This window comes from Coregonus lavaretus (assembly GCF_964263955.1).
Source record: "Coregonus lavaretus genome assembly, chromosome: 39".
Lineage (NCBI taxonomy): Eukaryota > Metazoa > Chordata > Actinopteri > Salmoniformes > Salmonidae > Coregonus > Coregonus lavaretus.
Window position 1 is genome coordinate 7,537,340 of NC_140026.1, and position 12,128 is coordinate 7,549,467.

A 12,128-nucleotide genomic window follows, 5' to 3' on the forward strand; every position below is an offset into this window, starting at 1 on the left:
GATTGCTTTTCTTTGGGAGTGACAGTGAGAATGACAGCTTCTGGATTTCCTCTCTGGTGGTCAGGGCCAAAGAGGCACAGGTATGTACCCTGATCAGAAAGGTGTAGGTCGGTGAGGATGAGGGAAAGGTCTCCCTGTCGGTAACCATCCATGGACACAGATACCCTGTCCTTCAACCCAGGGCCACAGGTTACATTCCCTGCCTTGACGGTAGACACATTCTGTCCATCTTTCATCCATTGGATATATATCTCACTGTCCTTAGTCTGTTTTTTAGTTGAGCCATGGCAGGCAATTGTGACATTTTCTCCAACATGGGCAGATATTTCAGTGGGGACCAAAACTTCTAGTTTTGCATCCTGTAAAACTTTGTTGTTGCAGACACACTCATACCACCCCTTGTCATTGTACTCAGCTGAAGAGATGGTCAGAGACAATTTTCCATCCATGCTTTCAACCCTGTTCTCAAATCCCTTGTCTAGAGTTAAAACCCCTCCATCAAGTTTAGCAACCATCTTATTACAGATGCTCCCTGCAGCACCCTGACAATGCCTCCACTCGATGACACCACCATCACATGATCCAGAGAAGGGAAGTATGATAGGGTGATTCAACATCACTGTTAAAGTGATAGGATGAGACAAGGAGGATTTTGCAACAAGTGCAAGCAGGAAAACAGTAATGACTTTATTTGCCATCACAAGCAAGGCAGTTCTCTCTGGCAGTGCACAAGCCTTAGCAGCACTAATTCTGAGTGTTCTTGACTTCTGGCTCCTTTGTACTTAACACACGTCTTTTATTTGGCTCTGCCTTCCTGAGATTGAACTTTCTGGCTACTTTCTTGTTGTAGGCGGTGTCAGCTTCCTTCTGCCTTCTTTTACCAGCACACATTATAGTTATAGGTATCATTTTCGGCCGAAGATGGTGACTTCTCCCCCTTAACATATCCCGAGATTTGACAGCTCCTCCCCTTACAAAGGTTTATACTGCTGCTGTTTTTGTTCAAGAGTTCTGTATGCAATACATTCTTTTTTTATAAGAACGTTACATTACACACTAATACGTTTCACAAATATACTGTAAATGAATGTAGTTCATTAGCTTTGTTCTTGGACGTGCAAATATAACTGGTAAAGTAGTATAGTAGTAGAGGCAGCGGGATCTTGGCATGTGAAGGCTACATTTCGCCTGTAGCGTAGTAGTATGCTTGGTGCTGGCAGGATAACTTAGTGTCTACTATTTTCTAAAACAGATTGGTTTTATAGTGACGCAGCACATTCAGTTTCATAACAGAACAAAGACGGCAGATAACCCTACCACAGCATCACAGAGAATTCTGCCTAACCAGCCTCAATAGAAGCTTTGATCACCTATGCCACGATCAAACAAGGAAGTGAAAGACGCTCGTCCGTCGAGCCAAAACGAGCTACACCCCAGATAGCAGAGCTGCTCTGCGGCTTCACTTGCTGCTGACTGCCGTCCTCCTCAGTCAGCCCAGCGGTTATTCTCCCGACCAGCAACACTACAGCTGCCAGTCGAAGGCAAACCACTTTTCAGTGTCAAACCAGCAGACTAATCCTACTAACTGTACTATTACCCATATCAACCATGTCCCTTTGTCCTCAGCGTCCTTTTCTTATAAATCATAATATCACTGCCTGCACTATAATTGTATATATTATATAATTATATTCCTGTTGTACAGAAATTATCTGACAGTTCTTTTAAGTTTATTCAAGTTGTTTATTCAATTTTATTCAAGTATCATATTTGCCATTTGCAAGTTTTAATAGTAATACATACATTGGAATTATTCGTTGGAGATCTCTCTCATATAGTACATAGCACACAGAGGTATACAGTAAAAAAGTTATAAATAAATATCATAAATAGAACAACAATAGAAATTGCAGAGTGGTAAGATTATAATAACATTACAGTCATAAATGCTAAAGTGCTAAAAACAGCAGTCAGAAAAAGCTATTCTTGAACCTGGTAGTGGAGTCGAGTAGAGAGTAGAGAGAGGTATTGGATCCACAGAGTGATAGCCGTACAGAATATTCCCTTTACTCAATATCTGAAGGTCCATAGGCTAGAGAGAAAGAGAGCTGATGAGAGACTGGTCCGTTCAGAGGACAGAGGCAAAACAGGCTCACAGGCTCTCCTCCATCTGTCCTTACAACATTACACTTGTACAACCAGTAGCGGGGTAAGTCAGGGTGAAAAGGATAGACTGTCAACAAATCAGGTGTCTGTCGCAGCGGAGGGCTCCTAGTGTAGGTGTAGTGGAGTGCGCGTTGTTGTGGCAGCCTTCTGACTCTCAGGAAGTGAAAGACTCTCGGCCGCCGAGCCTAAACGAGCTAAAGCCCATATAGCGGAGGTGCTGGACAGCATAACTGTCAGTGCTCGCGATACGCTCCCAGCCCAGCCGTTCTCCTCCTGACCCGCACCACCACAGCTGCTGCTCGGAGTTCAGCCGCTTTTTAAACGTCAAACCAGCAGACTAATCCTACTACCGTAACCATGTCCCTGTATCCTCTGTTCCCTTTTCTTAAATATTATCATACATACACAATATAATTATATACATTATACTATCGTTATATATCTGTGGTACATATATTATCTGACAGTTCCAAACTCAATCAGAAGCTTTTCTAAGTTTATTAAAGTAGTTTAATTCATTTTATACAAGTAGTATAATTGCCATTTGCAAGTACCTATTAAAAGTAATAGATTGATTTCTTCGTTGGAGCTCTCTCTCATATAGTAGGCGTACATAGCACACAGAGGTATACAGTAAAACAGTCATAAATGGAACAAATAAAATATATCATAAGTAGAACAACAACAAAAACACAACAGTCATAAATGATAATAACTGCAGTCAGATAAAATATTTACTTCAATATGGTAGTGAAGGTTCTACTGTACTTCCTCTACCCAGTAAACTTACCCGGACCGTCCTGTACCTCTGCCTCCCTGACGGTCAAATATCTCCACAAAGTAGGTTTGTGTTGGCTGACCATTTCAGGTCGGGAAACACTGGCCACACACGTTTCCACGTCATTTCAATTCAATTATACTGAGCCAACTTGGAATAGAAGTTGAATTGACCTCTGTACCCAGTTTGGAGAGACGTTTATGGCCTGGAATTTAAAACAGTCCACCAAGCACAAGATATCCGAGTTCCCAGTTGTTCCGAACGTGGCATTAAAACAGTCCACCAGCTCCACCTTTGCTGACAGCAATGTGATTATCTCCTGCTTCCTAAAATCCTCTATGATGTGCTTTATTTTCTATGTGTTCATCTCCAGGGTGTTTCCACTGCACCTCGCTGTTAGACACTGCACTTCTTGTCTGTCTACAGGCTGTGTTGTCATTGTTATTAATGAGACCTACGAAGTTAGTCTCACAATGGATGTTGAAGAACACCTTTTATTATAGTGCTGCGAGACACAAACCAACGGCCTGCTTAATATCAAAACATTTTATTTGAAAGACTGAAGACTGCATGAAATATGTTCTTTATTATAGTCAATGACTTGGCACACAACCATTGGTTGATGCAATGTGGCGTGTGCAATGTAGGCGGCCTCGAACGAATTCAGTGGGCTGGGCTGCAGTAGAGGAACTCAGCGGTTCTTCCGGATCTCTCTCCCCAATCAGCTATGCCGTTGTGTAGGGGGTGAAGTTCTCAACGGGAGCCGAGACAATCGCAAAGTGCCAGTAGAGACACCGATGAAGTGTGTGTCAGTCATTCTGGTGGCTGGCAGTGACGGCAGAGTAGAGAGAGACATGCCAGTCCTTGTTCCTGATTGGATGTGTTTTCTTGGTATTGGATCCACAGAGTGAGAGCAGAATGTTCCATTTATTCTATGGTTCTTTCCTTGCCTTCTTATTTCTGCCACCATGGCATGATCCAGAACAGGGGGGTGTAACTGGGTTGTTCAAAATCACTGTTATAGTGATAGGAAGAGACACGGAGGATTTTGCAACAAGTGCAAGAAGGAAAACAGTAATTACACTTTTCCCCTTCATAATCAAGGCAGTGTTCAAGCGTTAGCAGCACTCAATCTGAGTATTTCTGACTTCTGGCTACTTTGTTCTTCTTCTGATGATGGTTGGCAGCTTCCTTCTTGCTTCCATGGATCGCTCAGAGTGTCAGTGAGTAGAGAGGCAGTGGTAGCTGGTTTTATGTAGTGACTTGTACAACCACGGCTGTTTTATCCAACATGAATGATCTGTCTATGGGAGTTCAAAATAGCCAACCGCGGCTGAATCATCCGATCAACGTTAGGTCTATGGGAGATGTTCACCCTAGCACGATCAGTGACAGAATGACAAGTTTTTAGGTCTGGGAGTCTAGAGTGGGTGGAGCATATCCTGCAGTTGCGTCGTGTCTCTCTCTACCCGACTCCGTTACCAGCCACCAGCATGATTCACACACTCCATCGGTTTCTCTCCACTCTGCCACTTTGCCAGCCAGAGGGAGGTACAGGACAGTCGGGGAGGCTTACTGTGTGGAGGAAGGACAGGAGCACCTCCACTACCAGGTTCAAGAATAGCTTTTATCTGACTGCTGTTTTTAGCACCCGGACCCCAACATCCAGCCCTCCGGAGTCCAACATCCAGCCCGCTGTCCAGCATTCTACAATGAATTGTTTTTTGAAGACAGTTTTTATCGCTTTTTCCCACCATGTGTTTTTCTACCATGCGGAATCCTCTGTGCTTCCTACAAAAACAGTGTTTTTGAATGACTCTGTCACGCTCCCCTTCTCTGGATCATGTGATGGTATTATCGAATGGAAGCATCGCCATGAGAGTAAATCAACAGGTGTCACACACTCCACGGTCGCTACACTGGACCAAGGAGTATTCACACCTGGAGTGGGCTTTGAGAACAGGGTTCAACGCGGGGATGGAGACCTCTATCTCAACATCACCTCTGTATTTAACGACAACGGGTGGTTTGAGTGTCACTGCGGTACAACTCAAGAAGACGTACAATTTGTAGTTTTAGTCCCCATTGTGGTTGGCCAACCTGCTTATGTTGGATCTAATTTTCAACTCAACTGCTACAGCTTAACCAAAAAACAAACTCCTGACAGTGAGGTACATGTCTATTGGGAAAAGGATGGACGGACTGTGCTGAATGTCACGGCTGGGAATATAACCTATGGCCCTGGGTTTGAGAACAGGGTGTCGGTGTCCAAAGATGCTTACAGACTGGGAGACATGTCCCTCACCATCAACAACTTACAGCTTTCTGATCAGGGCCTTTACCAGTGTTCATACAGACCTGACAAACAGACGAAGGGATATCCAGATTCTGTCACTCTCACTGTCACTACTAGAGAAAACTGCTCTGAGGACACAGGGACCCGGTCACCATGGATAAAGGTGGTGTTAGCATTTGCAGTAGGAGGGTGTGTGTGTTTTCTTGCAGGCAGAGTTTGGCCTCAGTGGTCCCGAATGAACTGTTCAGGATTTATCTCTGGCCACACCCCCTGGGGATCACCACAGCCAGTGGCTTCCAAAGAGTCCCAAGAGAGTTCTGATGGTCATAGTGATGAGAGGGTTACCATGTGTCCTGAGAGGGAGAAAGAAACCGGAGAGGTGAATAGGTCCTCTACCATCATAGAGATGGAGGAGTTACACTAGCCTGGTCCCAGACCTGTTTGTGCTCTTGCAAACGCTGTGTGTGTGTGTGTGTGGAGCCAAGCCGTTAGCTGTAGGCGTAGTTTTTAAGATAATTATGCAATAAACATTTTAGAGTTTGAGAGTTAGTTGGGAACAAAAGGAGACGTTTTGCACTTTGGTCAGTTAGTCATTGTTACTTCAGTTACTCATGCTTTTATATTCTGGAATTCATAATAATAATAATTTATAATGTGCCTGTTTGATACCTGCTGTATTTGTAATATTATTGATATCTGGACCTGATTACTGGCCATCCTGCAGATGTGAGAATAATCACATTAACGTGGTGAAGGAGTTCATGATGTGCTGTTAATGGATTTTCTATTATCACTTTTAAGACTAAGTTGTAAGTTTCATTTTGCGTTTTAAAATGGACTGTTATTTATTATGAAACGTATGAATAAAATATTTGTTTTAATTAAACTATTCTAATGATTTTTCTTCCATTCATTTGTAAGACATTAAAGTTGTCAATTCCATTTTGCATTCAAGTTTCATTTTGGATTATATACTAAATTAACAAAAAGGATAATTGATAATCCACACACAGCCCTCTGGTTCCATAGAGGGGGAGGGGCTTCCCATCCTGTGTTTTCTCTGACGTGTTGCCGTGCAGAATCAGAAGGTTGGGTTAACCGTGTGGTCGGTGTATCAAACTAAGCAGCTCATTCGCGAAACCTTGAATATTGTATTGAATGCAATTTGAAGAGATTAGTATGAAGATGTATGCACTAACTGAAAGTCGCTCTGGATAAGAGCGTCTGCTAAATGACAAATGTAAATGTATGTAAATGTATAATTAGAATTGTATAAATGAATAATTCATTTTCCACACCAAATGATAGATACATACCTTCGATGTTGTTCTACAAGATAACAGACACAGAACAACATAAAACGTTTAACTACATGGTTTACAGTATGTGTGAGGATGGATATTTGACAGAGTACAACATAGCTAAAAATATAATGTTATATTTGAAATAATCTTCATGCATGCTTTGTAGTACACAGATTCATAACAAGGTCATTTTCAGCACACTCAGCTGAACAAACCTAAAATAAAGAAAATAAATATATTAATTTGTCTTTTCTTTCAAAGACACACAATAAAAGGTGCTACTCTATAGTTCATATTGTTGTCACGTTCGTTGTATAAAGGATCGGAACAAGGTGCAGCGTGGTATGCGTACATGTTTAATAATTTCTATAAACTCTTGACAAAATAACAAAAGCAACTGAACGTGCAGTTCTAAACGCTAACAGAAACAAGCCAAACAGAATCAGAAACAAGATCCCACAACATAGGTAGGCAAAATGGCTGCCTAAGTATGATCCCCAATCAGAGACAACGATCGACAGCTGCCTCTGATTGGGTCGTAGCCGGCCGCGACCGGGAGACCCATGGGGCGGCGCACAATTGGCCCAGCGTCGTCCAGGGTAGGGGAGGGAATGGCCGGCAGGGGATGTAGCTCAGTTGGTAGAGCATGGCGTTTGCAACGCCAGGGTTGTGGGTTCGATAAAATAATGTGTGCGCTAACTGTAAGTCGCTCTGGATAAGAGCGTCTGCTAAATGACGTAAATGTAAATGTTATTGGGAACCACACCCGGCCAACTTAGAAATATATAACATAGAATGTCAACATTCACACCCTGACCAAACTAACTAGAGAATAACAGTGTTCTCAAGGTCAGGACGTGACAATTGTACTTGACTTGGTGATGGAAGAGGGACAAACTTCACTTCCCTTTTATATTATATTCCCATGCAACTCTACACTAGCCTGTTCCCAGAACAGTTTGTGCTTTTGATAACTCCATTGCTCTCATTATCAAGCCATTACATGACAGTTCCATTAAGGAGTTGGTAAGAGATCAGAAACAGACTGACACCAAGAATAACCTTACACACTTTCAGTTGTTTATAAACACAACAGTTAAACCCTGATTGGTGTTATAGCAATTCTCATCTGATGTGTAGATGAAACAAACTTGAGTTATTAAAGTGTGAAAACAGTAAGAACTGGGGAAAACAGTCCAAGACTAAGGCCCTGATCCAAGCTGAGGCCATAAATCAGGGATGTCAAACTCCTTCCATGGAGGTTTTTGTTATTTCCTTTCAATTTGTGTCCAATTAAGACCTACACAACAAGTCAGGGTAGTTTCTAACTAATCAATGAGCTTAATTGATCAATCAAGTACAAGGCAGGAGCAAAAACCTGCAGACACTCTGCCCTCCATGGAATGATTTTGACTCTTGTGACCTAAATTCTCAGATGGCATGGATGCATGCAGTGATGTATAACCCCTGGCTCAACCAGGCCATGCAGATGCAGATGGTAGCCTGTATGTCCCCCCCACAACACTTCCTGCCTCGGCCAGCAGGGTTTGCCACCCACCATATCCACCCAGTCTTCCCCAGGGGCAGTAGCAGTAGGCCTGCTGGGCATCCAGGACAGGCTTGGGCTCGGGTCTCGTCTCCCCTGAGTATTAGTCCCAAAAATATGTAACTGAAGCTATTTCATTCAGAATAAGACTAGTAGCCATAGTGTATATTACCTGATAGTTTTCTGACATTCTCTTTAATACTGGGTAATGTGCTCCACCTTGTGGAAAAGCAGGGTAGTTGAGACATTGGTTAAATCCAGGTTGTGTCTATTTCCCAATCTGTTAGAGCAGATGAAGAGACAATGGGGCTACATTCCAATTATCTACTCTTGTCCTGAAGTCTTCATTTCTACACCTCCTCTCATGGATTTAAAAGGAATGGAGTGGTGGGAGGAATATGGTGGAAAGTCTCTCCAGCCATGCTTGCACCATAGTAGTAATATTATCTAACAAGAAGTCACCATGTGCTGGAAGGTAACACTTGCAGGTCATATCCATGGGAAGACAGAAAAACACAGAGAGAATTTGGATGATGATAGGACTGAGGAGGAGCCTCTGAGATCAGGAGAGAACAGAAAGGTGAATGATTATCTGCCAGTAACCATCTCTAAACCTGTTCACATAGAGATGGAGGAGCTGTCAGTAACCATCTCGTAACCTGTTCACATAGAGATGGAGGAGCTGCCAGTAATCATCTCTAAACCTGTTCACATAGAGATGGAGGAGCTGCCAGTAACCATCTCTAAACCTGTTCACATAGAGATGGAGGAGCTGCCAGTAACCATCTCTAAACCTGTTCACATAGAGATGGAGGAGCTGCCAGTAACCATCTCTAAACCTGTTCACATAGAGATGGAGGAGCTGCCAGTAACCATTTATAAATGTTTGCTAATTAATTCCAAATTAAAACAGAAATATCACATTTACACAGGTATTCAGACCCTTTACTCAGAACTTTGTTGAAGCACCTTTGGCAGCAATTACAGCCTTGAGTCTTCTTGGATATGATGATACAAGCTTGGCACACCTGTATGTGGGGAGTTTCTCCCATTCTTCTCTGCAGATCCTCTCAAGCTATCCAGAGATGTTCGATCGGGTTCAAGACCGGGCTCTGGTTGGGCCACTCAAGGACATTCAGAGACTCATTCACCTTTCTGTTCTCTCCTGATCTCAGAGGCGCCTCCTCAGTACCATCATCACCAAATTCTCTCTGTGTTCTTCTGTCTTCCCATGGATAAGGTCTGTTAGATATGATACCAATTCTGTGACTTGGTTTTTGAGCGTTTTTTTTTTTTTTTTTTTTTTTTAGTCATTTAGCAGACGCTCTTATCCAGAGCGACTTACATGAGCAATTAGGGTTAAGTGCCTTGCTCAAGGGCACATCGACAGATTTTTCACCTAGTCGGCTCTGGGATTAGAACCAGCGACCTTTCGGTTACTGGCACAACGCTCTTAACCACTAAGCTACCTGCCGTTGGCAACATTCCGGTGTCATCAGAGTGCTTTTCTTTAACAGGGACAGTGGCTGTGAAAGCGACTAAGTCTGCAATTCCTCTCTGTTTGTCAGGGCCGTATGAACACTGGTAAAGGCCCTGATCAGAAAGAGAGTGACAGCATCTGGAATTCTCCTCTCTTTAGAGCCAAAGAAACACTGGTAAAGGCCCTGATCAGAAAGGCGTAAGTCGGTGATGTTCTGGGCATACTGCCAAATTGCTTATACTGATAGTGAAGATTCCTCCCAGTCACAATGAATCAGTCACTTGCATGAACCCAGTCTAATTGGTTATTAGGAAATCACAAACATAAAATGTTCCTTCACAAGGTTTCCATTCTGGAGTTTAACCCTGCTCACATAACCATCTTCTGGGGTGAAAACCTCTTCGTCAGCCTCCGTCTTCTGGTTATCATGACGCCTCCACTGGATACCACTATGGGGAGTCTAACAGGGTCATTCAAAACCACTGTTGAAGTGATTGGACTGTCAAGAGTCGAGGAGGATTTTGCAACAAGTGGAAGTAGGAAAACAGTAATGACTCTATTTGTCATCATAATCTTCATTGAACTTAGCACATGCTATATTTAATAAAATCTTCTTCTCCCCCTTACTGAGAGTTGGACTGCTACCCCCCCCCCCCCCCCCCCCCCTTACTGAGAGTTGGACTGCTCCCCCCCTTCCCAAGAGTTGGACTGGTCCTAACCTTACTGAGAGTTGGACTGGTCCTCCCCTTCCCAAGAGTTGGAATGGTCCTCCCCTTACTGAGAGTTGGACTGCTCCTCCCCTTACTGAGAGTTGGACTGCTCCCCCCCTTCCCAAGAGTTGGACTGGTCCTCCCCTTACTGAGAGTTGGACTGCTCCTCCCCTTACTGAGAGTTGGACTGCTCCTCCCCTTACTGAGAGTTGGACTGCTCCTCCCCTTACTGAGAGTTGGACTGCTCCTCCCCTTACTGAGAGTTGGACTGGTCCCCCCCCTTCCCAAAAGTTGGACTGCTCCTCCCCTTACCAAGAGTTGGACTGCTCCTCCCCTTACCAAGAGTTGGACTGCTCCCCCACTTACCAAGAGTTGGACTGCTCCCCCCCTTACCAAGAGTTGGACTGCTCGACCCCCTTACCAAGAGTTGGACTGCTCCCCCACATACCAAGAGTTGGACTGCTACTGTTTTTGTAAAAGAGGTCCGTATTCAAGAAATTACATTTCCCAGCTGGCATCGGTGGCAGAGTAGAGAGAGACACTGATGGAGTGTGTGGGTCATGCTGAAGGCTGGCAGATTAGAGTAGAGAGAGACACTGATGGAGTGTGTGGGTCATGCTGAAGGCTGGCAGATTAGAGTAGAGAGAGGCACTGATGGAGTGTGTGGGTCATGCTGAAGGCTGGCAGATTAGAGTAGAGAGAGACACTGATGGAGTGTGTGGGTCATGCTGAAGGCTGGCAGATTAGAGTAGAGAGAGGCACTGATGGAGTGTGTGGGTCATGCTGAAGGCTGGCAGATTAGAGTAGAGAGAGACACTGATGGAGTGTGTGGGTCATGCTGAAGGCTGGCAGATTAGAGTAGAGAGAGACACTGATGGAGTGTGTGTGTCATGCTGAAGGCTGGCAGATTAGAGTAGAGAGAGGCACTGATGGAGTGTGTGGGTCATGCTGAAGGCTGGCAGATTAGAGTAGAGAGAGACACTGATGGAGTGTGTGTGTCATGCTGAAGGCTGGCAGAGTAGAGTAGAGAGAGACACTGATGGAGTGTGTGGGTCATGCTGAAGGCTGGCAGATTAGAGTAGAGAGAGACACTGATGGAGTGTGTGTGTCATGCTGAAGGCTGGCAGAGTAGAGTAGAGAGAGACACTGATGGAGTGTGTGGGTCATGCTGAAGGCTGGCAGATTAGAGTAGAGAGAGACACTGATGGAGTGTGTGTGTCATGCTGAAGGCTGGCAGAGTAGAGTAGAGAGAGACACTGATGGAGTGTGTGGGTCATGCTGAAGGCTGGCAGATTAGAGTAGAGAGAGACACTGATGGAGTGTGTGTGTCATGCTGAAGGCTGGCAGAGTAGAGTAGAGAGAGACACTGATGGAGTGTGTGGGTCATGCTGAAGGCTGGCAGATTAGAGTAGAGAGAGACACTGATGGAGTGTGTGGGTCATGCTGAAGGCTGGCAGAGTAGAGTAGAGAGAGACACTGATGGAGTGTGTGGGTCATGCTGAAGGCTGGCAGAGTAGAGTAGAGAGAGACACTGATGGAGTGTGTGGGTCATGCTGAAGGCTGGCAGATTAGAGTAGAGAGAGACACTGATGGAGTGTGTGGGTCATGCTGAAGGCTGGCAGATTAGAGTAGAGAGAGACACTGATGGAGTGTGTGGGTCATGCTGAAGGCTGGCAGAGTAGAGTAGAGAGAGACACTGATGGAGTGTGTGGGTCATGCTGAAGGCTGGCAGATTAGAGTAGAGAGAGACACTGATGGAGTGTGTGGGTCATGCTGAAGGCTGGCAGAGTAGAGTAGAGAGAGACACTGATGGAGTGTGTGGGTCATGCTGAAGGCTGGCAGAGTAGA